The sequence below is a fragment of the Callithrix jacchus genome, chromosome 14, assembly GCF_049354715.1.
Source record: "Callithrix jacchus isolate 240 chromosome 14, calJac240_pri, whole genome shotgun sequence".
Classification (NCBI taxonomy): domain Eukaryota; kingdom Metazoa; phylum Chordata; class Mammalia; order Primates; family Cebidae; genus Callithrix; species Callithrix jacchus.
Window position 1 is genome coordinate 53,928,421 of NC_133515.1, and position 26,135 is coordinate 53,954,555.

Consider the following 26,135-nt stretch of genomic DNA (forward strand, 5'->3'; position numbering starts at 1 on the left):
CCTGTAGTAAGACAGAATTGACCAGAAATTATATTGTCTTGCCACTCAGCACAAACACAAATGATTTGCCCTAGAGCCACAGTGGTGCAGATTTATCATATTCCCCCAATTCATTCCATGGAGTGGAGGTAAGAGGTACTGTTGGAAGTAAAATCAAGGCTGTCTTGTTCCCTTCACAGTTGTCCCTTCAACTTAGTCCATGATGGAGTTTCTGGCCAATTGAGGATTGTTCTTCTTTTTCTTTTCAATTCCTTTAAAATGAAGCACTTTGATTTAATCAACTCAGGTATAATATTATTATATATTATATTAAAAAACAACATATTACAGGTATTACTGTGAAGTGTTTTTCCATTCTTAAGAACTTTTTACCTTGATTGGGTTATTTGATCTTTTCAATAACTCTGTGAGGTAAGTTGGGTGGATAAGGATATTATTAGTTTCATTTTGTACATGGAGACTCAAGGCAGTGAAGTGATTGCTTATCCAAAGACATATAATGGCTAACTGGCAGCAATAATAGTCGATACGTAATAGTTACCGTGTACTGGTACTATCATAGGTATTCCTTTAATCTCCACAGAGATCGAATGGAACAGGCACTATTATTATTATTTTTCTTTTACTCTTTTATACTGCAAGTCCACAACGAACATCATAGAAAAGGCACTATTATTATCCCCATTACACTAGTGAAAAAACAGACATTGAGAGAGGAAATAAATTGCTCAAAATTACAAGCTGAGAAGTGGCAGAGCTGAGATTAGAACCCAACACCTTGGCTTCAGAGTCAAGGTAAGTAATTTCCGTGATGTACTTGGGCAATGCAGCACAAGGCTTCAGTGATTCTTAGGCAAAGTTTTCTTCCAGTTATTACCTTTCTTCACAGTTCCCTGCCTATTTTAAGGATCTCCCAATCTTAGATGGATGAAGGATTTTCTGAAATGTGACAAGAGATTTACAAATAATTTTCGTCTATTACCAAAGCTGGATTACCAGCTGGAGAAGAAAACAAGAACCACGTTCAAAATGAGAATGAGTGAAGCTTGCGAGGAGGGAAAATTCTGCAGAATGGTTGTCTCACTCTTTTGGTTGTTGTCAGGGCTCCTGCTCTGTACAGTGTTATTTTGTTGAGGTAGGAGGAGGCATACCAATGTCAGAGTCTCACTGTGGAGGGGGTGGGGTGTGTCAGTTGCATTGTCTTTCTTCCTGAACCTCAGGGAAGTATTGGCAGCAACCAGACTTGAGATCCTGCAGGTAAGGGTTTTAGAGTCACTGAATGAGCCTGCTTTTCTGGTGGCTTCCTGGTTTGTGGGACATAGAATTCACGTGAAAACTTCAAATATTCCAAAAGAAAGATGGTTTAAAATCTTGACTTCTTATAGCCAAGGTCAAAAAGACACTACTTGGGGTTATTTTGAGGAAGTAAGAATGCACTGAGGAGGAAGCTGACTTCCGGTTCTGTGGACCACCACGTTTTTTGTTGATTAAAATAATTCATTTGTTACTATCACTGTATGATGATATGGAGAACATATCATTTTCCCAGTAGCATAATTTCTCTCATGGAAAAAACTGCTTTTTTTCCATGGGTGAGAGTGGAGTGGGGAAGTGAGTGGAATTTTCAGGGCTCAACAGTGTGTTTCTTGCTGACTTTACACATAGGTAGGACAAGTAACTCAGATGACTCCATGGGGGCTTCACCCAGGTTTCTGGAGTGGTGTCTCCTTTACTTCCTGCCCTGACTTATTATGTAATCACATTATGTTGTGAAAACTCCAGAGAGAATGAGGTAAATTCCCTGGGTACTTCTGCTTAACATGATTTTTATGACCTTTGGTGTAAGTATTAACGTGAGAACGCCAACTTTGTCATGTCTACAAGCACATGTGCATGGTGGACAGGGTAAGACGGGATGATGTTAGAAATTTATTACTGTGCACATGATGTCAAAGCAGGCAATGGAATAAGAAAAGAAGTTGCCAAATGAGTTTACCTGACATCTTTAGACAAATAAATTGTGTTGCTTAAGAAAATTTTGCTATTGAAAATTAGAACTGATAATCCTATAGATTTGGTGTGTAATAAATATATTGTGTGCCTGTGAAGATAAGGAAGAGATTTGTGTTTATGAGTTGACATTCTTTGAAGGTAATTATTAACACTGCCCTCTACACAGCCTTTCTCTTTATCGAATGTTTATTGACTTATAAAATTGTAAGAATAATATGGCAATAACACTGAGCAAGTTTGAGAAAACAGAAACATCTTCAGTCATCTCATCATTCTGATATCATAACTTTCTCATGTTTGAGTTTTCCCTTTTTGCTGTTGGCTGACATATTTCTACCCAGTTGGAATCTTAGCCACACAGACTTTCAATTTACCCAAGAACATTTACAAACTGGAAGCAGCTTTAGGAATGGATCCATGGATGGACGAGTAAGAAGGGGCATTTGAAAGCATCTGGCAGGATCTTCTTGTTTTGTAAGTGAGATGGCAGAGGCCCAGAGAGGTGAAGGGATTTGCCGAAAGGACAAAGATTGGGAGTAGCTGAACTGGGGCTTTCCCAACATCCGGCTGCTTCTGACCACTTCATGGTGTTTTTCTTAGTCCTGAGCACATACTCTTCAACTTGCTTTTTAAATATATACATATATATTTATACATATGTGTGTGTGTATACATTTTTTTCAAAAATGAGTTTCTATTTAGTGTATAGATAAGCTTAATTATGGAAAACTTCATTTCATAAACAATTATAAAAATGGAAAAAATTGAAAAAATCACCATGGGACTATGGTATTTGACATTTTCTCACATAACATTTTTCTTGCCAAGTTTCCTAAAAAAGCTTTTTCTAAGGTTTTACACTGTATGCTGTTAGGTTATTTATGATGGAATGCCAGCCACTGCCTACCAATGTGAAAACCTGGGTACAGGGAAGGGAAACCCATAAGAAATGGAAAGGAGAACGAAGCCATACGTAGCATAAACTCATTACAATGGACAATTGTTTTTCTTCCAAACAAAACTGAACTATATGTAAACTCTATTCAATGGAGGAAACCTCCAGTTTACTTATTTATTTATCTGGCCCTAAGTGGTAATAAAGATGGGTTCCCTGTGGGGAGGAGTAATCTATTTCTTTTATAACCTTGACCTTTAATGTTGGCCTTTTGAATAAGTCTATAGAAATTCCCACCATCCTGCAATGTTTTAATACATCTAGGTTAGTCTTCTCTCATTTAGGTGTAGTTAGCCATACTTTTACAAATGAATAACCACAGAGAATCAAAGAGAAGGAACCAACTAAGCAGATTCACTTAAGAGGTAGATTGTGGATGATTTTGGGGGGATTTTTTTTCAGTAGCTTACAAATAGATTTTGATAATAAAAATATCTGTCAAAGGCAAATATTTTTCCAATTTCAAATAACATAATACATAATAAACATATGTAGAAAATGCTCTTTCTGGATTTCCTGGTTCAGGAAAAATATTGTATCTCTAGCACACCAGCACACCCAGTTATAAAAGTAGGTGCTTAATAAATATTTCTTAAATGAGTGGATTTTCTTCATTCAATGTCTTTACTTTCTAGCCTGCTTCCTCCTATTGATACTCTTCATGGGATTTGTATCTGTCAGGGGGACTAGTTTATGCTGCAGTAACAAAGTACCCTGAACATCTCTGACATCACTCTCATGCTACATATCCATTCTGGGTCAAAGAGAGGCCCTGCTCATCGTAGTCACACAAGATTTAAGCTGATGGAGGCTCAATTTCAGTATGTTCTCCCATGTCATTGCCATAAGGGGAAAGGATGTAATAAACCATGCTGGCTCTTAAATGTCCTATCAGGAGACACTTACTATTTTCTGTTTTGTCCAAGGCAGAATATATAGCCACACTTAAGTTCAGTATGGTAGGAAATATCCTACCATACTTTCTGGAAGGAGGAAAATCAGAATGAATGGGAATGGTCCTGATCATTACAACATGGTTATATGATAATAATGTGGTTTGGTTAGATTGTTATTTTTTTCCTGAAGAATTTAAAGTGATTTCAGTGTTTAAAACAAATCTGCATTTAAGAGGAACAGGTAGGTTGCTGGTGCCACTGTTTCTAGAGGAAGTAGGACAACATAGAGAGGAAGAATTAATGACCTACTCAAAGCCATAATAATATATGTTAGTAAAAATCCTGCCACCTAGGGCCCCAGATTCCTAATGCATTGCCTTCAGAACCACCTTTGAGACTCTCTTTGGTCTTTTCATGAATAGCTCTCATTTCTTTAAGCATATTGAATACAGGTCTCCATATGGTGATGGGTTCAAGTTTATAGTTTAAATAGACTTTGGAATGACTGATCTTTTCTAGGAAGCAACTGGGGGAGGCTGGATTGTGTAGGATAAAAGTAAGAAAAAATATGGATTAAATTTAGGTAGATCTGTATTTAAATTTCAGTTTTGTCTTTTCTCCTGTGTGACTTCTGGGAAGTTACTTAACCTCTCTGAGATTCAGTTGCTTCCTCTGAAAAAATGAGCATAATGTTTCTGATTTTGCAGATTGTGATGAGTGAAAGAAGAAAGGTTCTGAATGCATTGCACAATGATGGGTACCAAGAGCAGATCTGCTGTAGGAGCTGCTCTCATCAGTATCACCCAATTCTTCAAGACGTTTTGGTTTTCCACATTTTGAGCACCAGAACAGGTCCAGAAATATTGGGGCACTGTTACCAAGTGAGGTTGACATTGTTTCCAAACAAACAACTTAGTTTTTGTTTGTTGCAGACTACTGAATTTATTTTGCTAAAATATCATTAAGTTCATTGTATCTGTCAGGGGAATTAGGTTATGCTACAGTAACAAACTGCCCCCAACAACTCTGACTTTATGAGCATGCTACACACCCATCCACAATGACAAAAAAAAAAAAAAAAAGACATTTCAGGGTCTTTTACTGCTTCCTCTCATCTTAGAACTGCTTTTAGGCCACCCAGTGCTCACAGTATGGGCAAGCAGGCACCAAGAAATTCAGGTAAAACAGCAGCTTCTAGAACTGCTCATCCTAATTCCAAGAGACCTTTGAGTACCATGCTAGAGGGCCCATTTTCTGTTACGTGTGGGGAAACTTTTGCTACAGAGAGGAGTTACAGCCCTGAGCTGCCTGCCTTATTAAAAAGTACACCTTTGCTCTAGGCACCAAAAGCAGTCTGGTCTTGCTTTCCTCACCTAATAGGACGCCAACCTTCACCGGCTTTATCTGTTGTGGTTTGTGTGGGCAGGATCCCAGGTTTCAACGGTGTTGCTAGGTGTGTGGCAGGTCTGCCTCCACTTGGAGTTTCTCTTTGCTCCACTTTCAAGGTGAACTGCAAATATGAGGCTGTTTGGACCTAAGTCAGGAGGGTTTGGGGAAAAGAAAACAAAACATCATTTTGATTTACCAGCTGCGTAGTAAGTAGCTACTGACCAGGAATCCACCACTTGCTTTGACAAATATAAGCCAAACAAGAAGATTCAAACTGGTTTACGAGTGTAGATATCATCTTAGTTTTTTTAAGGCCCACAAATATAATCTAATCTTTTAAAGTGTGTATCTGTTTGTAAAGAAACATCAATGTTTGATCAAAACTTGAAATGTGCCTAATTTTGCAACTCAAATTCCAAACTAGTTAAAACCCCATTCCTTAGAAATTATTTGAATAACTCCCTCCTCCCTGTTCCAGCTTGACCTGGCTTCCTTCTTCCCTTCCTTTCTCTGCAATACCAAAATGGGCTTACGTATCTATTAGCAGAGTCCATTTAAACCCAGGAAGGTAGATGCTTTTTTTTGGAACAGCTTGAATAAAAAATAAAGCATAATCTTTGCTCAATACCTTTTTCTCCACCCTCTTCTCCCCCCACCCCCTTTTTTTTGGGTAATATACCGGGGAGGGGAAAAAAAAAACAACTTTCCAAACACAGAACTTTATGGCCAGAAACAATCTGGCTGCTGGAATAAACAGTCTGCTCCCTCGTTTACCATTCCATCACGCGCTTAAGTCCTGAGAAGCCCGTGGCTGCCCGCAGTAGTTCTCGGTTGGCAGCAGGGAAGACTGCCAACGTCCCATCAGGCTTGTTTCTTAAGCAAAGTTGTATAAGTTAACAGGTTTTATTGTTGGGGGTAATCTGGGGCTGTTCTTACAGGAGGAAGGGACGAGGCCCCCAGAGTGTTTGCCAGCAACAGCCTTTGGCTTTCCTCATTCCCTCTCCTCATTAATTTGTGTGAGCTCAGCTTGGATAACAAACGGTGGGGCTGGGGGATCCCATTCAGCCAGGCCTGGCCCCTGTACGGCCTGTGAGCTAATTGCTCTAATTGAGTGGGAGGGACTGCTTTCCTCTCGATCTGTCCCTTCCCGGCCTCATTTGGAGAGGCATGAATGGAGGCCCACTTCAGCTCCTGCTGGTAACCAGTCAGGAGCTTGGGCCACAGGATCCACTCTGGGGATCCACATCCCAGACAGCTCTTTCACCTGCAGCTCCGGCCCTTCTTTTTGTGCTGAGGTATTCCAACAGGGTTCATTCAGGGCTTTGCTTGCTTACTTTTTCTTTCCTTTTGGGTTGAGAAACATGCTACTATAATTTATATCTGGGAAACAGCATTAGAAATGTGTTAGCGTGCCGCTCCAGATGGACAGATCATTTACAACTAGCACAATATATTATCAATGCACTGCTCTTTAGGACCTGCTATATAATAGACATGTAATGAAGCATATGAAACATGGATTTCATTTCCAGGCCCTGAAAGGGGAAAATGATTTCGGGGAAGAAAACCCACCCCAGGTGGGGGGTAAAGGGTGGGGGTTTGGGGGGCAGGGAATGGGCCTGTCTCTTTAAGACAGACTAGGAGGAAAACCAAAAGTCATCAACTCTGAAAGTAACAAATGAGAGCCCAGAGCTGTGCAGCTAATGTGCAAACTTGTTTCTGTCCTCTATGGCGCCATCATTTATTCAGGAGGTAGAAGCAGAAGACGGGGACTTGCATTTGCTTGATACTCAATTATACATTAGTGTACATCACTTGGCAATCTGTTCATATCAATTTAATTGGATTTTAATATTGCCTCTGATCTTGTTGTCCAATTAACAGTACTGGCTGGCAATAAAGCAGAACCACACACTATGTAACACCTTTGATCCCTGCCATATGGAGCTCTTCCATTGATTACCACATTTTCAAAAAATTTCACTCTCTCAATATGGGCTGTGATAAATGGGAGAAAAAGCACATCCCTGATGTGATAAAAATTTCACTTCAACTCGCAACTTCATTTATTTTGTTGACATTCGGCTCTGATTAAGAACAATAAAAAAATCATGCCCTGAATATCATATGCAAATACAACCCTGGGCATGAATCTAATCATGCCATGGGAGCATTACCATGACTAGCCTGGCATCGGCTCAATTTTTTTTAAAGTGACAGCATACACTTCTGGGCTCGCTGTGCAAAGTAGTCGCCACCGCTATGGCATTTAATAAACATCTGATGTTTCAGTTCCCACCAAGGCACAGTGAAAGCGTTTGCATTTTTGCCTGTTATTGTGAGGCCCCTGTGTTCAGGTGACGCCTCGTGTTGACCCTCCCCTGATCCTCGTCTCCCTACTCCTAGCTTGGAGACAGCCAGGCAGCTGGGAGCTGGGGTAGGAGTGAGGTTCCTGTGTGAGCTCTCAGGCTTCCTTCTTTTTGTGGGGGACACCCTTCAGCATGGATGGGGGATGAAGCTTTGGTCTGGAAAGAGCTGCATTGCCAAAGATGGGACCTGCCTGCTCTAGGAAGCTTCTGAATGAGTGTGTGCTCCAGCTTCCTGTTTGCCTCTTGGAGTTATGCAAGCAATTATGGCTTAATGCCCTGGAGACACTCCCAAATGACAGGATTAACCCCCAAGGGAAACCGGCTTCTGTTGTGAAGGATTACATCAATGTTCTAAAAAGCCCTTCCACAACTGTGGAATCGCTGATCCTTTTCATGCCTGGACAAGAAGGTTGCTCATGGCCAGAGCAGGAAAGTACCAGAGAGGCCCCGTTTTGGATCCCACAGGCTCTCCTTTCACCCCCTCTCCTGCTTTCTGGGACAGACCCCTCAGGCCAGCTCTGGAACTCTGCTTCTGGGTTCCATCCAGCTGGTCCTGGGCAGTTAGACTCCTAGCTTTAGTAAGGTAGCCATGCCCAATGGCATTGAGATCCCCATGGTAACCAGGGTTCACCTGGAATCTGGACAACTTTGGTATTTGGGAGGAGGGCTAAGGCTATTGGTTACACACATCATAAATTATTTCTTGACCATTAGCGATGTTTCTGCCTCATAACTGTTCTTCAGGCATATTAAATCAGCAAGAAGGAAGAGTATGCTAGGACATCTGGGGCTGCCAGATAATTCAGTTAATTTCTATTCCCTTGAACCTGGAGGTGTTAATTTAGAAGCACAACAGAAGAGTCTGAAGAATGCTAATACGTCATTTGAATGATTAATGCAATCAGGGGGATTGGGGGGACCTCTGTTTACTCTTTAATTTTGACATGGCACAGCAAGGAGGAGAGTGGCTAATTTTCCAAAGTTAAGGGCAAGTTGGTTGCAATTCAGTCACATGGCCCCGGCTGGGGTTTGGAGAGCTGGGGCGACTCGGGAGGGCTATATGGGACAATGGGGACCAGTTTTGTGCGTATAATGGCTACAGCCAGGAAAACAGATGAAACTGTTTGTGATCTGATGAGCCTGGTCCTCTTGGGTGAGGAAGCCCCCAGAAACTACTGGGAACAGCAAACAGAAGGAGAAAAAAGAAAGAAAGGAAAAGCAAGAGCTTGAAAAAACATAGCTGAAAATAGGTGATAGCCTTATAACGTACATGTATTTTTATCTGACATTTCCAAATAGAGTGGCTCTCTCTAAAAGAAGGAAAATATTTCCAAATTTATTTAAATGAAACCTTATTAGGGAAAGCTTAGGACTGAGCAACTATTTAAAATATATTTTGAGGAGAGACGCAGAGGAAGACATTTAATTCTTAGCAGACTGTAGGCATTTTAAGGGAGCCTTGTGTCTATTTATTGCGCTGCTTCTGATTAGAGACAGCTTATGACTGTGATAACAGGAGATTTCAAAGGGCACTTTCCCCCCACCTTCCAGACACTGTAGTATCTCCTTTTTAAAACAAAGAAGGTATTGTGAGAGTGAAAGGGATTTGGCCCCAAGCACTAAACAAAATCTAGACAGGAGAAAAAACCCTGTAATTATGTTAATAGTAAATTAATGTTTTTGCAATGTACCCATATCACCTCAGAATAGGTGTTGTTCAGAAGTACCTATTGGAAATATTCGGCAGACATGCTGGAGAAGGAATGAAGTCAAAATGTTTAGTTCCCTATAAAACCTTGTATTGAATCCACAAATGGAGCCTTCCAGGGCCAGAAACACATGTTTTCCCAAGGTTCCTCCCAGACACTACTTACAGATGCTGGGACAAGGGACCTTGCCTCCTGATCATGGGTGGTTTGAAGTTTGCTTGTCTTTAAACCTGATCTCCCAGGTCCTTCCCATCTCTGGGTACTTCACTCTGGGATTAGCCCTGTCTTCTGGGGCCTGTAACACAATGTTACCTCCTGTGTCCGCTCCCTTCGGGTTTTGTCTTGGGTGACGCAGGGGTCTCATTGCAGATAGGGCCCTGGGTTAAACAGACCTCGATGTTGGTTTTCATGGAGAGGTTTCTCAGTACATATAAACTTTTCTGCCCAAACCTGGCATATTGATTAAATAAACATTTACTGAGGAATTGTATATGCTGGCAGCTGCACTGGGCTCTTCTGGAGCATAAGATTTTTCTTGATGAATTCTGAGAACAAACTTGAAGGGTAGGAGTTATTACCCATGTTTTACTGATGAGGACATTGATGCTAAAGAAGCAATGTGTCTAAAGCCCCTGATGGAAGAGGACACATTATCTGACTTTTCTTTTCTTCACCATATCATAGCTGTTTTAAGCACAACTGTGAAGTGGACAGGTTCCGTTCACACCACAGGCACCTTTGTGCCTCTTTTGTGCCTTTTCCTTCCCTCAGTGATGTTTTGTCTTCCCCTTGGGTACCAGTCATTCTTTCTTCATGCTGTACTCTTTCATCAAACCTGTTCTTAAGAAAAGATCTTGTATCAGTCATATATTCTTTAGTATGAGTTTAAACCCAAGCCAGAAACTGTGGTAGAACTTTTAAAATAAAATATATAATTTTCTGTATTTAATTCTCAATGGATCTCAGTTTTTAAAATTTTACAGATAACAATGGAATAGAATAGTCAACCTGCCTTTTAAAGTGGCCAAGGCATTGTTGAGTAGGAACAGTTAGGGCAGATTTGCCTTCATCTTTGAAATAAAGTTAATGTTGACTTTTTCTGCCATACACCAGCAAGAGGCATTCTAGAAACCAGCATTTCTGATAAGCCTTATTATGAGTAATGGAAATTGTTATAAATAAAACAAACTAGGAGTGAGGAAGCCTGGGTTTTAATCCCATGTCACTGAAATGTATGTTTTGGGGCATACAGGGCTGGAAAATAAAGGGTTTGGATTATAGTGGGATTCTATCTACCTCCTTATCCATGCCAGAATTTATCTGTTACTGTTGGGTCTAGGTGCTGTTTAGGAATCTGTCTCTGCTGATTTTCTGAGCAGCCATTATTCATTGTTTGCCTTTGGAACTCAAGATGAAATCTGTTGCCACCAAAGGGCTAGATGTCATTCAACATTTCCTCTTGTTAGAAAGTTCTTAAACCTGGGAATGTGACTAGGTCTAGTGGTTCTCAGACCTGTCTGTGCATAGCACTGGGGACTTTCTAAATGTACCTTTTCACTCAGATTCTCTAGCTTGGGAATCTACATTTGTTAAAGCTCCTCCAGTGATTATGATGTAGACAATCTATGGACTAACATTTGGGTAATGTCACTTCAGATTATGTGATTTAGAGTTTTGTCTATCCTAATAATAGAAATTTACAAGTTCAAAGCATTGCCATTTCAAAAGGGGTCACAAGAATTGAATTTTCATTTGCTAAACGTTTTGGACAAATTTTCACTTTTAATTTCTGCTTTTTCATTATTTAGCTTCTGAAGAGTATTAGGGAGTATCACTCATATCTGGTCTTGTAGAGCCCTGTTCGGACTGGATTCAAATATTGTCACAGGAGCTTATCAGCTAGGTGGCCTTGAGCAAGTCGTTTAATGTAGGCAAGCGATTTAATTCTAATCTTCTGTAAAACCAAGGTCAGAATACCTACCTTTCAGAGTTGCTGAGACTCCAAGATTCTATTATTTCTACTTGACTTTATGCATAATTGTTCTTAAGCACCTACTATGAATGAGATGGTGTAAAATATAATGGAGAGGCAAGATGAATATGTAGAATAGTTTCTGGAAGTCATCTAAACCAGTGATTTACTTTTCTTGCCACAATGGCTGTGTTATGCTTAGAGGTACATGTGTGCACAGAGACAAATGAAACAAAAGTTTCACAAAACAGTATTTATCTACTGCTTGTCATACACTTTGACATTTTCCATTCCATTCAATTCTGTAATACTATGACCCCATGTTAATTTCATGTGCTGCTAGTGTGTCATTACTTGCACTAGACTGCCGACACCCCTCAACCGATGCGTGTATACTTCCAGGGATGGGAAACTCTTGGAAGCCGAGAAAAATATCTCTCAACTCACTCTAACTAATATTAATTAAGCAAAAACTATTCACAAAGCAATCAATATCTTCATACTGCATGTTTTATTGAAAGGCCTGTGAATCGATTATTTGGGATGCTGATTGGGTTTCCGTTGTACACTTTTGCTGGTCCTTGGCTTTCCAGGACCTACTATGGCATTGCTTTCTGTTCTAGACCATGAACTCTTCATTCCGATAAAAACATAGCTGTCCTGTGACCCAGTGTTGATAAGCTTATTACAGCTAAGAGATTCCTGGCTGACAATGATAGAGGATGCCTTGCATTTTAAGAAAAACCTTTGAAGTCCAAAACAAGGAATTTTTATTAGTCAAAGCTAGTGAAGAAAGGATTTTGATCATGTCGGAATTCTGTAATCATGCAAAACTGTTTCTGCTCTTGGGAACTAGGACTAAGAGCTTAGTCTGAGCATGTAGTTGTATGTCATGGTCTGATTGGACTGGTAGAATATCCAGTCATGGTTTCACTGAACATATCAAAGTGTAAGTGCTGTTTTAATGAAGCATTTGTTTTCCACTAGAGGGGCAGTTTACAAATGTATTCTAAAGCATGAGACATGATCAAAAATTAAATCCTTGGATGAGAACTGCATTGGGAATAGCTAGCTATATGATTTATGTTTGAGGCAGTGACAACACACTTACATAGGAAAGCACCAAGCCTGAAACTCAGATTTCTGCCAAGGTTGGGTTTCTCCTTATATCAATTAAATTGATTGTTAATTGAATAAATTATGTTGCCAATGAACCACTGACCCCCCAAAAAGTCTGATTTTGAAAGATAAGGTACAAGTTTACTGTTTTAATTTGCAAGAAGTGCTCTTCTTAAGCCATGGGGTAGTTTAAAATGATCTCTTTCTGCAGGTAGAGTGTAATGGTCAGCAAGACTGCGTCTTTGGTTCTGTAATGCCATTGCATTACTTGAGGCTAAATGGGTAAGGAGAGGAAAACACACAAACACAAATATATTCATACAATGTGCAAGAAGGAAATGGCAAAGAGAGCATGAGAGAGTCTAGTTATAAACAACACCTTGAGAGAGAGTGGACCCAGGTATTAACTAGGGTTCACACTAACACATAGGTAGCAATCTTCAGTACAAATTATTAAACTGCTACATAATATATTTAGGTAAAAAGCTGGTAATAATAAAAGGGGTTCTGATTCGAGGATCAACCAGTAGTAGTATGACCTTCGGAAAGTTAAGTACCTGTTTGAACTAGTTTCTTCATTTAGAAAATAAAAGGCTTACATGAGAAGATTTTTCTCCAAGCCCCTTCTATAGCTCGAAAATACTATTATTCTAGGGATTTATACAAAATACACATTAGTGAAACATTACAATGACTCCTAAGCAGTGCCTTCTAAATTCATGGATTTATCTATTCAACTATTATTGAATACAGGCCTACCAGCATTTAAGCTCCTCAGCAAAGTGATAACGGTTTCTCGGCTATGCTTGGTACTCTTTGTGCTCGGTACTATTTGGCTTCTACACTTTTCTGCGCTCAGTCAAAACCCAGGACACTGCAGGCTAAGATAGGTTCAATCACAGGAAACACGCAGGGTAATATCAGGATTTCATGCCAAGCCTACTTCAGGCCACAGGCATCCCACTTCCTCTTTCATCAGAGAAACAGAAGCCAGAGAGGATCTTCCTGCTGGCTTCCGTGGGGCAGTGGTTGACTGGTGAGCATGAGGAAAAGAGCAGTGGAGGCAGAGGCAGGCTGGCCTTCTCGTGGGCCTACCAGACATGTACATCAAAAGCAAGCAATGACATCAGGATGCCCTAGTCTTACCAATATAGGGAAATGAGATTCTTATGCTGAATGCAACTCATACTTGGGGGTCAGTAGGTCAGAGAAAAAGGGAGAACTCAGAGGGAAAAACAATTATAAGACATAAAATACTATGGATCTATATTGGAGAAAATGCTAAAAAAAAAAAAAGAAAATGTGGTATAAAATACTTAACCCACTCCCCCAAAAAAAGAAAGAAGGAAGATCATCTAAGGCCAGCTAACCTTGCAGCCTTTGTCAGTGATGTACCTGCGTATTTTAGGATACTGCTGGCAGCCTATTGCTTTAGTATTTATTTTGTCCATTGTTTCATTTTGCCCTCTAGCCATTACTACAAAAATGAATAAGCTTTTTTTTTTTTTAGAACTAATGAATTATAGGAGCCCTCACCTGTAATATAAAATAAATAAATGTGTAAATAAAATGGTTATCTTAATTATCACCTTCATGACAGGCAAACGTAAGAATGATTTTGAACTGTTTAAAAATAAAACCCAGGGCTAGGCGCGTTGGCTCATGCCTGCAATCCTAGCACTTTGGGAGGCCGAAGCGGGTGGATCAGGAGGCCAAGAGATGGAGACCATCCTGGTCAATGTGGTGAAACCCTGTCACTACTGAAAAATACAAAAATTAGCTGCGCGTGGTGGCACATGCCTGTAGTCCCAGGTACTTGGGAGGCTGAGGCAGGAGAATTACTTGAACCTGGGAGGCGGAGGTTGCAGTGAGCCGAGATTGCGCCATTGCACTCCAGCCTGGAGCCTGATGACAGACCAAGCCTCTGTCTCAAATAAATAAATAAATAAAAGTAAAAATAAAATAAATAAAATAAAACCCGGGATTTCTGGGCAAGCTGGTTGAATAGGAACAGATCCAGTCTGCAGCTCCCACTGAGTCCAATGCCAAAGGCAGGTGGTTTCTGCATTTCCAACCGAGATACCCAGCTCATCTCATTGGGATTGGTTAGACAGTGGGTGCAGCCCACAGAGAGCAAACCAATGCAGGGGTGTGGGGTGTCGCCTCACTTGGGAAACACAAGAGGTAGAGGAACTTCCTCCTCTAGCCAAGGAAAGCTGTGAGGGACCGTGTCATGAGGAATGGTGCTATCCAACCCAGATACTATGCTTTTTTCATGGTCTTCACAATCAGCAGACCAGGAGATTCCCTCAGGTGCCTGCACCACCAGGGCCCAGGGTTTCAAGTACAAAACTGGGCAGGTATTCGGACAGATACCTAACTGACTGCAGGAATTTTTTTCATACCCTGGTGGCACCTGGAATGCCAGCAAGACAGAACCATTCACTCCCTTGGAAAGGGGGCTGAAGCTGGGGAGCCAAGTGGTCTTGCTGAGCAGATCCCACCCCCATGGAGCCCAGCAAGTTCAGATCCACTGGCATGAAATTCTTGCTGCTAGTATAGCAGTCTGAGGTCGATCTGGGATACTCAAGCTTGGTGGGGGAGGGGCATGTGCTATTACTGAGGCTTGAGTAGGTGGTTTTCCCCTCACAGTTGTAAACAAAGCTGCTGGGAAGTTTGAACTGGGTGGAACTCACTGCAGCTCAGCAAAGCCACTGTAGCCAAACTGCCTCTCTAGATTCCTCCCCTTAGGGCAGGGCAACTCGGAAAGAAAGGCAGCAGCCCCAGTCAGGGGCTTATAGATAAGACTCCCATCTCCATGGGACAGAGCATCTAGAGAAAGGGGTGGTTGTGGACATAGCCTCGGCAGACTTAAATATTCCTGCTTGCCAGCTCTAAGGAGAGCAGCAGATCTCCTGGCACAGCACTCAAGCTCTGCTAAGGGACAGATTGCCTCCTTAAATGGGTCCCTGATTCCCATGCCTCCTGATGGGGAGATACCTCCCAGCAGGGGTTGACAGACACCTCATACGGGAGAGCTCTGTGCTGGCATCTGGCAGGTGCCCCTATGGGATGAAGTTACCACTGAAGGAGCAGGCAGCAATCTTTGCTGTTCTGTAGCCTCTTCCGGTGATGTCCAGGCAAACAGGGTCTGGAATAGACCTCCAGCAAACTCCAGCAGACCTGAAGAGGGGCCTAACTGTTAGAAGGAAAACTAAGAAACAGAAAGCAATAGCATCAACTTCAACAAAAAGGATTCCCACACAAAAACCCTATCTGAAGCTCACCAACATCAAAGACCAAAGGTAGATAAATCCATGAAGATGAGGAAAAACCAGCACAAAAAGGCTGAAAATTCAAAAAACCAGAATGCCTCTTCTCCAAAGGATCACAACTCCTCCCTCTCTGTAAGCAAGGGAACAAAACCTTACAGAGAATGAATTTGATGAACTGACAGAAGTAGACTTCAGAAGGTGGGTAGTAACAAACTCCTCTGAGCTAAAGGATTCTGATCCAATGCAAGGAAGCTAAGAACCTTGATAAAAGGTTACAGGAAATGCTAACTAGAATAACCAGTTTAGCGAGGAACATAAATGACCTGATGGAGCTGAAAGACACAGCATGAGAACTTCGTAAAGCATACACAAGTATCAATAGCTGAATCAATCAAGTGGAAGAAAGGATAGCAGAGATTAAAGATTAACTTAATGAAGTGAAGCATGAAGACAAGATTAGAGAAAAAAGAATGAGAAGGGATGAACAAAGCCTTCAAGAAATACGAGACTGTGTGAGAAGACCAAATCTACATTTGGTTGGTATACCTGAAAATGATGGGGAGAATGAAACCAAGTTGGAAAACACCCTTTAATATATTATCAAGGAGAACTTCAGGAGTTGAAGAAATTGCATCAACAAACAGGCAAAATAACCAGCCTGTCATAATGACAGGATCAAATTCACACATAACAATATTAACCTCAAATGTAAATGGCTTAAATGCCCCAATTTAAAGACATAGACTGGTAAATTGGTTAGTTAAGACCTATTGGTGTGCTGTATTCAGGAGACCCATCTCACGTGCAAAGATACACATAGGCTCAAAATAAAGGGATGGAGGAATATTTCCTAAGCAAATGGAAAGAAAAAAAAAGCAGGGTTTGCAATCCTAGTCTCTGATAAAACAGACTTTAAACCAACAAAGATCAAAAAGGACAAAGAAGGTCATTACATAATGGTAAAGGGATCAGTGCAACAAGAAGAGGTTACTATCCTAAATATGCACCCAATACAGGAGCACCCAGATTCATAAAGCAAATTCCTAGATACCTATAAAGAGACTTAGATGCCCACACAGTAATAATGGGAGACTTTAACACTCCACTGTTAATATTAGACAGACTAATGAGGCAGAAAATTAACAAGGATATTCAGGACTTGAACTCAGCTCTGGACCAAGTGGACCTAATAAACATCTGCAGAACTCTCTGCCCTAAATCAACAGACTATACATTCTTCTCAGCACCACACAGCACTTATTCTAAAACTGACCACATAATTGGAAGTAAAATACTCCTCAGCAAATGCAAAAGAATGGAAATTATAACAAACAGTCTCTCAGACCACAGTGCAATCAAATCAGAACTCAGGATTAAGAAACTCACTCAAAACCGCACAACCACATGGAACCTAAACAACCTGCTCCTGAATGACTACTGGGTAAATAACAATATTAAGACAGAAATAAATAAGTTCTTTGAAATCAATGGGAACAAAGACACAATGTATCAGAATCTCTGGGACACAGCTATTGCAGTGTTTAGAGGTAAATTTGTAGCACTAAATGCCCACAGGAGAAAGTGGAAAAGATCTAAAATCGACACCCTAACACCACAGTTAAGAGAACTAGAGAAGCAAGAGGAAACAAATTCAACAGCTAGTAGAAGACAAGAAATAACTAAGATCAGATAAGAAGTGAAGGAGATAGAGACACAAAAATCCCTTAAAAAAAATCAATGAATCCAAGAGCTGATTTTTTGAAAAGATAAACAAAAGACATCGGCCACTAGCCTGACTAAGTTCTGGCCAGGGCAATCAGGCAAGAGAAAGAAATAAAGGGTATTCAAATAGGAAGAGAGGAAGTCAAATTTTGTCTGTTTGCAGATGACATGATTGTATATTTAGAAAACCCATCGTCTCAGCCACAAAACTTCTTAAGCTGATAAGCAACTTCAGCAAAGTCTCAGGATACAAAATCAATATGCAAAAAGCACAAGCGTTCCTATACATTAATGATAGACAAGCAGAGAGCCAAATCATTAATGAACTCTCATTTATTATTGCTACAAAGAGAAAAAAATACCTAGGAATATAGCTTACAAAGGATGTGAAAGACCTCTTCAAGGAGAACTACAAACCGCTGCTCAAGGAAATAAGAGAGAGGACACAAACAGATGGAAAAACATTCCATGCTTATGGATAGGAAGAATTAATATAATGAAAATGTCCATATTGCCCAAAGTAATTTATAGATTCCATGCTATTCCCATCAAACCACCCTTGAAATTCTTCACAGGTTTAGAAAAAACTACTTTAAATTTCATATGGAACCAAAAAAGAGCTTTTAAAGCAAAGACAATCCTAAGCAAAAGGAACAAGGCCAGAGGCATCATGCTACCTGACTTTATACTACAAGGCTGCAGTAACCCAAACAGCATGGTATTGGTACCAAAACAGATATATATATATACTAATGGAACAGAACAGAGGCCTCAAAAATAACACCACACATGTACAACCATTTGATCTTTGACAAACCTGACAAAAACAAGCAGTGGGGAAAGGATTCCCTATTTAATAAATGATGCTGGAAAAACTGGCTAGCCATATACAGAAAACAGAAACTGAACACTTTCCTTACACCTTAAACAAAAATTAAGATGGATTCAAGACTTAAACATAAGACCTAAAACCATAAAAACCTTAGAAGAAAACCTATTCAGGACATAGACATGGACAAAGACTTAATGATGAAAAGACCAAAAGTAATGACAACAAAAGCCAAAACTGACAAATGGGATCTAATTAAACTAAGGGTCTTCTGTACAGCAAAATAAACTAGTATCAGTGTGAACAGGCAACCTACAGAATGGGGAAAATTTTTGCAATCTATCCATCTGACAAAGGGCTAATATCCAGAATGTACAAGAAACTTAAACAAATTTACATGAAAAAAACTAACCCCATCAAAAAGTGGGCAAAGGATATGAACAGACACTTTTCAAAAGAAGACATTTATGCAGCCAACACACATGAAAAAACCTCATCATCACTGGTGATTAGAAAGATGCAAATCAAACAACAATGAGATAACATTTCATGCCAGTCAGAATGGTGAGGTTGTGGAGAAATAGGAACACTTTTACACTGTTGGCGGGAATGTAAATTAGTTCAACCATTGTGGAAGACAATGTAGCAATTCCCAAAGGACATAGAACCAGAAATACCATTTGACCCAGCAATCCCATACTGGGTATACATCCAAAGGAATATAAATCATTCTACTATAAGGACATATGCACATGTATGTTTATTGCAGCACTCTCTACAATAGCTAAGGCATGGAACCAACACAAATGCCCACCAATGATAGAGTGAATAGAGAAAATGTGGTGCATATACACCATGGAATACTATGCAGCCACAAAAAAGAATGAGATCATGTTCTTTGCAGAGACATGGATGGAGCTGGAAGACATCATTCTCAGCAAATGAACACAGTAACAGAAAACCAAACACCACGTGTTCTCACTCATAAGTGGGAGCTGAGCAATAAGAACACATGGACACAGGGAGGAGAACATCACACACCATGGCCTATTGGGGGTGGGGGGGTAAGGAGAGGGTGAGTGAGCATTAGGACAAATACCTAATGCATGTGGGACTTAAAAACTAGATGATGAGTTGATAGGTCAAGCCAACCACCATGGCACATGCTTACCTATGTAACAAACCTACACGTTCTATGTATCCTGGAACTTAAAGTAAAATATTAATTAAAAAAAGATGCCAGCATCATTTGTTGAATACATTAGCCTTTCTCTATTGAATTTCCTTTGCTTCTTTTTCAAAGACCAGTCAACTATATTTGTTTGGGTCAATTTCTGGGCTCTCTGTTGTGTTTGAGTGATCTATGTATCTGTTCTTTTGCCAATGTTCTTGATTATTGTAGCTTTCTAGTGAATTCTCCAACTTTGTTGTTATTCTTCAGTATAGTGTTGGCTCTCACAACTTTTTGCCTTTCCACATAATCTTTAGATTCAGTTTGCCAATATCTACAAATAGCTTACTAGGGTTTTGAATAGATTGTGCTAAATCTATAAAGCAGATTGTGAGGAATTAACATCATAGTCCATGGATACAGAATATCTATTTACTTAGCTCTCATTTGATTTCTTTTATTAAAGTTTTATAGTTTTCCTCATGTAAAACTTGTACATATTTTTGTGTATTTACACATAAATACTTTATATTTTTGATGCTATTTTAATAATATCGTTTTTTTTTATAAACTTCAAATTCTAATTGTTTATTGTTGGTATATAGAAAAACAATTGAGTTTTGTATATTTATCTCATATTCATTATATAGCAAACTTGCTGTGAACATTTACAAGTTTAAAAGAGTTTTTTGGGGGTCAATTCTTAGTATTTATACATTGGCAATCATGTCATCTGAGGACAAAAACAGATTTTATTTGTCAATCTGTATAACATTTATTATTATTTTTTGTCTCATTATGTTAGCTAGGACTTCTAGTATGATGTTGAATAGAGTAGTGAGAGGGCCATCCTTGACTTATTTCTTGTCTTAGCAGGAAAACACCTAGTTTCTCACCATTAAGTATGATGTTAGCTGTAGATTTGTTGATAGATGTTCTTTTTCCCCCACCCAAGCTCAAATGATACCCCTGTCTCAGCCTCATAAATAGCTAGGACTACAGGTACATGCCACCACACCTGGCTAGTTTTTTTAATTTTTAGTTTTGAAGAGATGTGGTCTCACTGTGTTGCTTGAGGCTGCTCTTGTACTCCTGGGCACAAGCATTCCTTCTGCCTTGACCTTGAAAAGTGCTGGGATTACAGACATAAGCTGTGGCACCCAGCAAGCTGGTAGATGATTTTGTCAAGTTGAGAAATTTTCCCTCTATTCCTAGTTTGCTAAAATTTTTTAAAAAAAAATCATAAATGGTCATTGAATTTTTATCAAACACCTTTTCTGCATCTATTCATATAATCATGTGAGAGTTCATTTTTGTCTGTTCTTGAGGCAGATTACATTAATTTTCAAATGTTGAATTGCCTTGCATATCTGGAATAAATCTTACTTGATTGTGGTGTATTGTTTTATACATAATCAGATTTTTTTTTTTTGTTTGTTTTTTTGAGACAGAGTCTCACTCTGTCACCTTGGCTGGAGTGCAGTGGCATGATCTCAACTCAGTGCAGTCTTGATCTTCCAGGCTCAAGTGATTCTCCTACCTCAGTCTCTCAAGTAGCTGGGACTACAGGTGCACAACATCGGCCCAGCTAATTTTTGTGTTTTTAGTGGGAGCTTGTTTTGAGGGTTTACCTTTCACAGCCTTGTTCTGAGGGTTCACTATGTTAGCCAGGCTGGTCTTGAACTCCTGACCAGGCGGTTTCATCTTACTCTGAGGTTTCATCTTGTTTTGGGGTTTTAACTTTTCAGAATCTTGTTCTGAGGTTTCACAATGTGGCCAGGCTGGTCTTCAGCTCCTGGCCAATAGATCCACCTGCCTCAGCCTCCCAAAGAGGTAGGATTACAAGCATGAGCCACCATGCCTGACAATTGTTGGATTTTATTTGCTAGCATTTTATTGAGGACTTTTGTATTTAGGTTCATGAGAGATATAGATCTATATTCCTCCTTTTTTGGAATGTTTTTATTTGGTTTTGGTATTAAAGTAACATTGGCTTAAGAGAATGAGTTATTCCTAACTCATTCTGCCTTTACTCTGCTTCTATTTTTCTGAAGAGGTTGTGGAGAATTGGTATAATTTCTTCTTTAGATGTCTGATAGAACTCACAAGCAAAATCATCTGGATCTAATGCTTTCCCTTTGGAAGTTTTTTAACAATTCCTTTAATAGATATAGGCCTATTGAGATTATTTATTTCTCTTTGAGTGGGTTTTATTAGCTTGTGTCTTTCAAGGAACTGGTCTATTTTATTTAAGGTATAAAATTTGTTGGTATAAAGTTGTTTCTAGTGTTCCTTGAATACTCATGGAATCATTAATGATAGCCTTCTTTTATTTCTGATGTTGGTAATTTGTGTCTTTTTCCTAATCTGGCTAGAGGCTTATACATTTTATTAATCTTTTCAAAGAACCAACTTTTGGCTTTATTGTTTTTCTCCATTTTTTTCCTGTTTTCAATTTTATTGAATTTTGCTCTAATTTGCTTCTGCTTCCATAAATTGCTCTTATTTCTCTAGTTTCTTAAGGTGGAATCTTAGATTATTGTCTTTAAATCTTTCTTCTTTTCTGATATATTCTATTTCAATGCCACACATTTGCCTCTAAGCACTGCTTTTGCTGCAGCCCACACATTCTGATAAATTGTATTTTTACTTTCTTTTAGTTCAAATATGTTGTAATTGATCTTGACTTTCATATGTTATTTAGAAGTGAGTTATTAAAATGCTCAATATTTGTGGTTTTTCTAGTTACCTTTCTGATTTAATTTCTATAGTTTACTCCTGTCATGGTCTAAGAACAAACTTTATATGATTTCTATTATTTTAAATTTGTGAAGTTACGTTTTATGACCAGAGTGTGGTCTGTCTTGGTGAATTTTCCATGTGAGTGTTAGAAGAATGTGTATTCTCCTCTACTATAGACTTATATTTGTTTTCCTTTCCAAATTCAGATATTAAAATCCTAACCCCCAAGGTAATGATATTAGGAGGTACAGCCTCTGGGAGGTGATTAAGTCCTGAGGGTAGAGCCCTCATGCATGAGATTAGTTTCCTTAAAAAAGAAATCTTAGAGAGCTCCTTTGCCCCTTCCATCATGTGAGGACACAGAAAAAAGGTGGCCACCTGTGAACCAGGAAGTAGGCCCTCACCAGATGCTAAAACTGATGCCATCTTGATCTTGACCTTTTCAAACTTCAGAACTGTGATAACAAATTTCTGTTGTTTATAAGTCATCCAGTCTATGGTATTGTGTTATAATTAGGTTGGTGGAAAAGTAATTGCATTTTTTGCCCTTGAAAATAATGGCAAAAACTGCAATTACTTTTCCACCAACTTAATAGTTTTAACAGACTATGATATGCTGTTTTGAAGTCAACTGTCTATAAATGTCAATGAGATCAAATTTGTTAAAGTGCTGTTCAGGTCAACCATATCCTTGCTTATTTTCGGTTTGCTTGGTCTATCAATTATTGAAAGAGGAGTGTTAAACATCTCCAACTATAATAGTAGATTTGTTTATTTCTCCTTGAAGTTTTATCAATTTTTGCTGCATATATTTTGACACTCTGTTGTTGGCTATATACATGTTAATAAAGGTTACATTTTCTTGGAGAATTAAGTCCTTCATCATTATTTAATATCCTCTTTATCCCTGATGATTTTCCTTATTCCAAGGTTTAGTTTGTCTAAGATTGACATAGCTGCTCTAGCTTTCTTCTATCAGTATTGTCATGGCACGTCTTTTTCTATCATTTAACTTTTAACTGATCTGAGCTTTTATATTAAAAGTGGGCTTCTTATAGGCAACATACAGTTTTGTGTTATTTTTAAATCCTCTCTGACACAGTCTGTCTTTTAATTGATGTATTTATATCAATATTCACACTTAAAGAAATGATCAATAGAGTTGGATTAAATACCTATGTTGTAATTTCTGTTTGTTGCACCTGTTTGCTGTTCATTTTTCTCCTTAACCTCTCTTTATGCTTTCCCTGGTTTTCGTTGAGCATTTCATGCAATTAGTTTTAGTTCCTCTCTTAACAGATTGATTATACATAATTTTTTTTAAATCCTAGAGTTTGCAATGCACATTTACAATGATAGTAATCTAGGTCTATCTCAAATAACACTGTATTGTTACATACAAAATACAAGTACCCTATAATAAATTATTCCAAACCAATTCTTCTATCCCATCTCTTGTGACATTCCTGTCATTCGTTTCATTTATTCGTTTAGTACAATCACCAATATGCTATTAATAGTATTAAACAATTATCTTTTAGATTAACTAAGTATAAGGAAAATAAAGGGGTTTTACCTTTATTTATTCTTTCTCCTATACTTTTGCTTTCTTTATATAGATTCAAGTTTCTGATTTGTATCAGTTTCTATTTCCTTGAAGAACTTCTTTTAACATTTCTCATGGAACAAGTCTGGCAATAAATTCTCTGTTTTTGTTTATCTGAATGACCATTTCTCTCTCACCTAAACATTTTTTTTTTGTTGGACATATAAATCTAATTTGTTGTTTCTCTTTCTTTTAATACTTTAAATATTTTGCTCCACTCTCTCCTGCCTTAATGGCTTCTGATGAGAAATCTGTTGTAATTTCTATCATTGTTCCTTTATAAGTAAGATGTTTCTGTTTTTGTTTTTTCTTTTAAGATATTCCCCTTTGATTTTGGTTTTATTCAGTTTGAATATAATATGCCTAGGTGTAGATTTTTTGGGGGCGGGGGACTTATCCTGCTTGGTGTTTGCTGAGCTTCCTTGACCTACAGTTAGTTATTAATTTTGTTAAATTCTTTGCCATTGTTACTTCATATATATTTTCGGCTCCAGTCTCTCTTGTCATTCTGATATTCTAGTTGTGCTTAGGTTATACTTTAAAAAATTATTCCACAGTTTTTTAAATGTTTTATTCCATTTTTATTATTCTTTTTCTCTATGTATTTCAATCTAGATGGCTTTCTTTGATCATTTCTTTGACAATGATCATTCAACCAATGAGCTCATCAAAAGCATTCTTCATTTCTGTTACAGTGCTTTTTATTTCTAGCATTATTGTGTATTTGTTGAGTTTTTATCTCTTTGCTTACCTTACTTATCTGTTTTTTCATGTTCTTTACTTTTATCATTGATATCCTTAAAACACTATTCATAGTTTTTAAAAATTTTCTATCTGATACTTCCACAATCTGTGTTATAACTGAATATGGGTCTAATTCTTGCTTTGCTTCTCAGACTGTTTTTTCTTGCTTTTTCAGTATGTCTTATAATTTTTTATTAAAGCTGGGCATGATGTATTGGGTAATAAGAAATGAGGTAAAAGTCCTTTAGTGTGAGATCTAAGTTAATATGGCTTGAAGCTGGGCTTACCTGATGTGTTCTGTGTCTTTAAATGCCAGGGCCTTCTATTTTCTCTAGTGTCCTTCTGTTTGCCTCCAGTGTTTTCTTTGAGGGACTTTCTTAAAGATTCCTCCTTAAGTAAAGCTTACCCTGCAGTTCTTTCAGCAGTAATCTACTGTTATTCTACTGGAGTCCTATCGATGTGTTGGTAGATGTGGAGGCGAAAAAATGTTCTAGGATGTTATGATAAAAGCTGAGTCTTTTAGTGGACCGAGGCTGTGACTCACACAGTGTTACTTAGCTGTTTCTCTCCTTAGGTGAGACAGGAAGGCTACAGCATGCTAGTGTTAGGTAAATGGCCTTTCCCTATATGGGATAAGGATCTGGGAAAGTCTGTTTTCCTACAGAACAGGAATTTACATGGAGAATGTTCTTGATGTATTTAAAAATGATTATTTTTTCCCACCTTCTTTTATTGCCATGAGGAGATCTTTCTTGGTTCTGCACTGTGGAAAACCTAGGAGGATTCCTAGAGGTAAAGCCCATAAAAGTGAAGGGACCCCACTAAGACTGTGGCCCCTAGGAGTTTTTCACTCTCCTGCTAGTCCATATTCAGCCAGCAGCAATTCATCAAAATTACTGCTTAAGCGTTTCTTCCAGTTTCTGGCTCTAGTGTTTTCTGTTCTAGGGAAGCAGATCTTGGCCATGACTCTTTGTATTTGTCTGCAAAGTTTTGGGTTTACAGACTTTCAGAGGTACAAAGAAATACACATTGAAAGTAACTTTTTGGTTAGGAATTTCAATAAGAAATTTAACGGCTGTAAATGTGTTCTGTTTTGATACATGAAGGTGATAATGCAGTAAATAGAAATTGAAAGATTGTCTTGAAACTCAATGAGAAAATTGGAAACACTCATAAAACTAGAACAGACTTCCAGCCACCATCCATCAGTGAAAGAACATGGTGCCATTTGAGCAGCCAGCCACTTTTTTTTTCCCACCTTGAGCAGTGTTAGTTCTCAGTGGCAACGAAGTTATTACCAACAGTGGTGTGCTTAATAAAAAATATTCGACAAAATTCAACAGCCCTTTATGCTAAAAACCCTCAATAAACTCGGTATTGATGGAACGTATTGCAAAATAATAAAAGCTATTTACGACAAACCAACAGCCAATATCATATTGAATGGGCAAAAACTGGAAGCTTTCCCTTTGAAATCTGGCACTAGACAAGGATGCCCTCTCTCACCACTCCTATTCAATGTAGTACTGGAAGTTCTAGCCAGAGCAATCAGGCAAGAAAAAGAAATAAAAGGCATTCAAATAGGAAAGGAGGAAGCAAAATTGTCTCTATTTGCAGATGATAT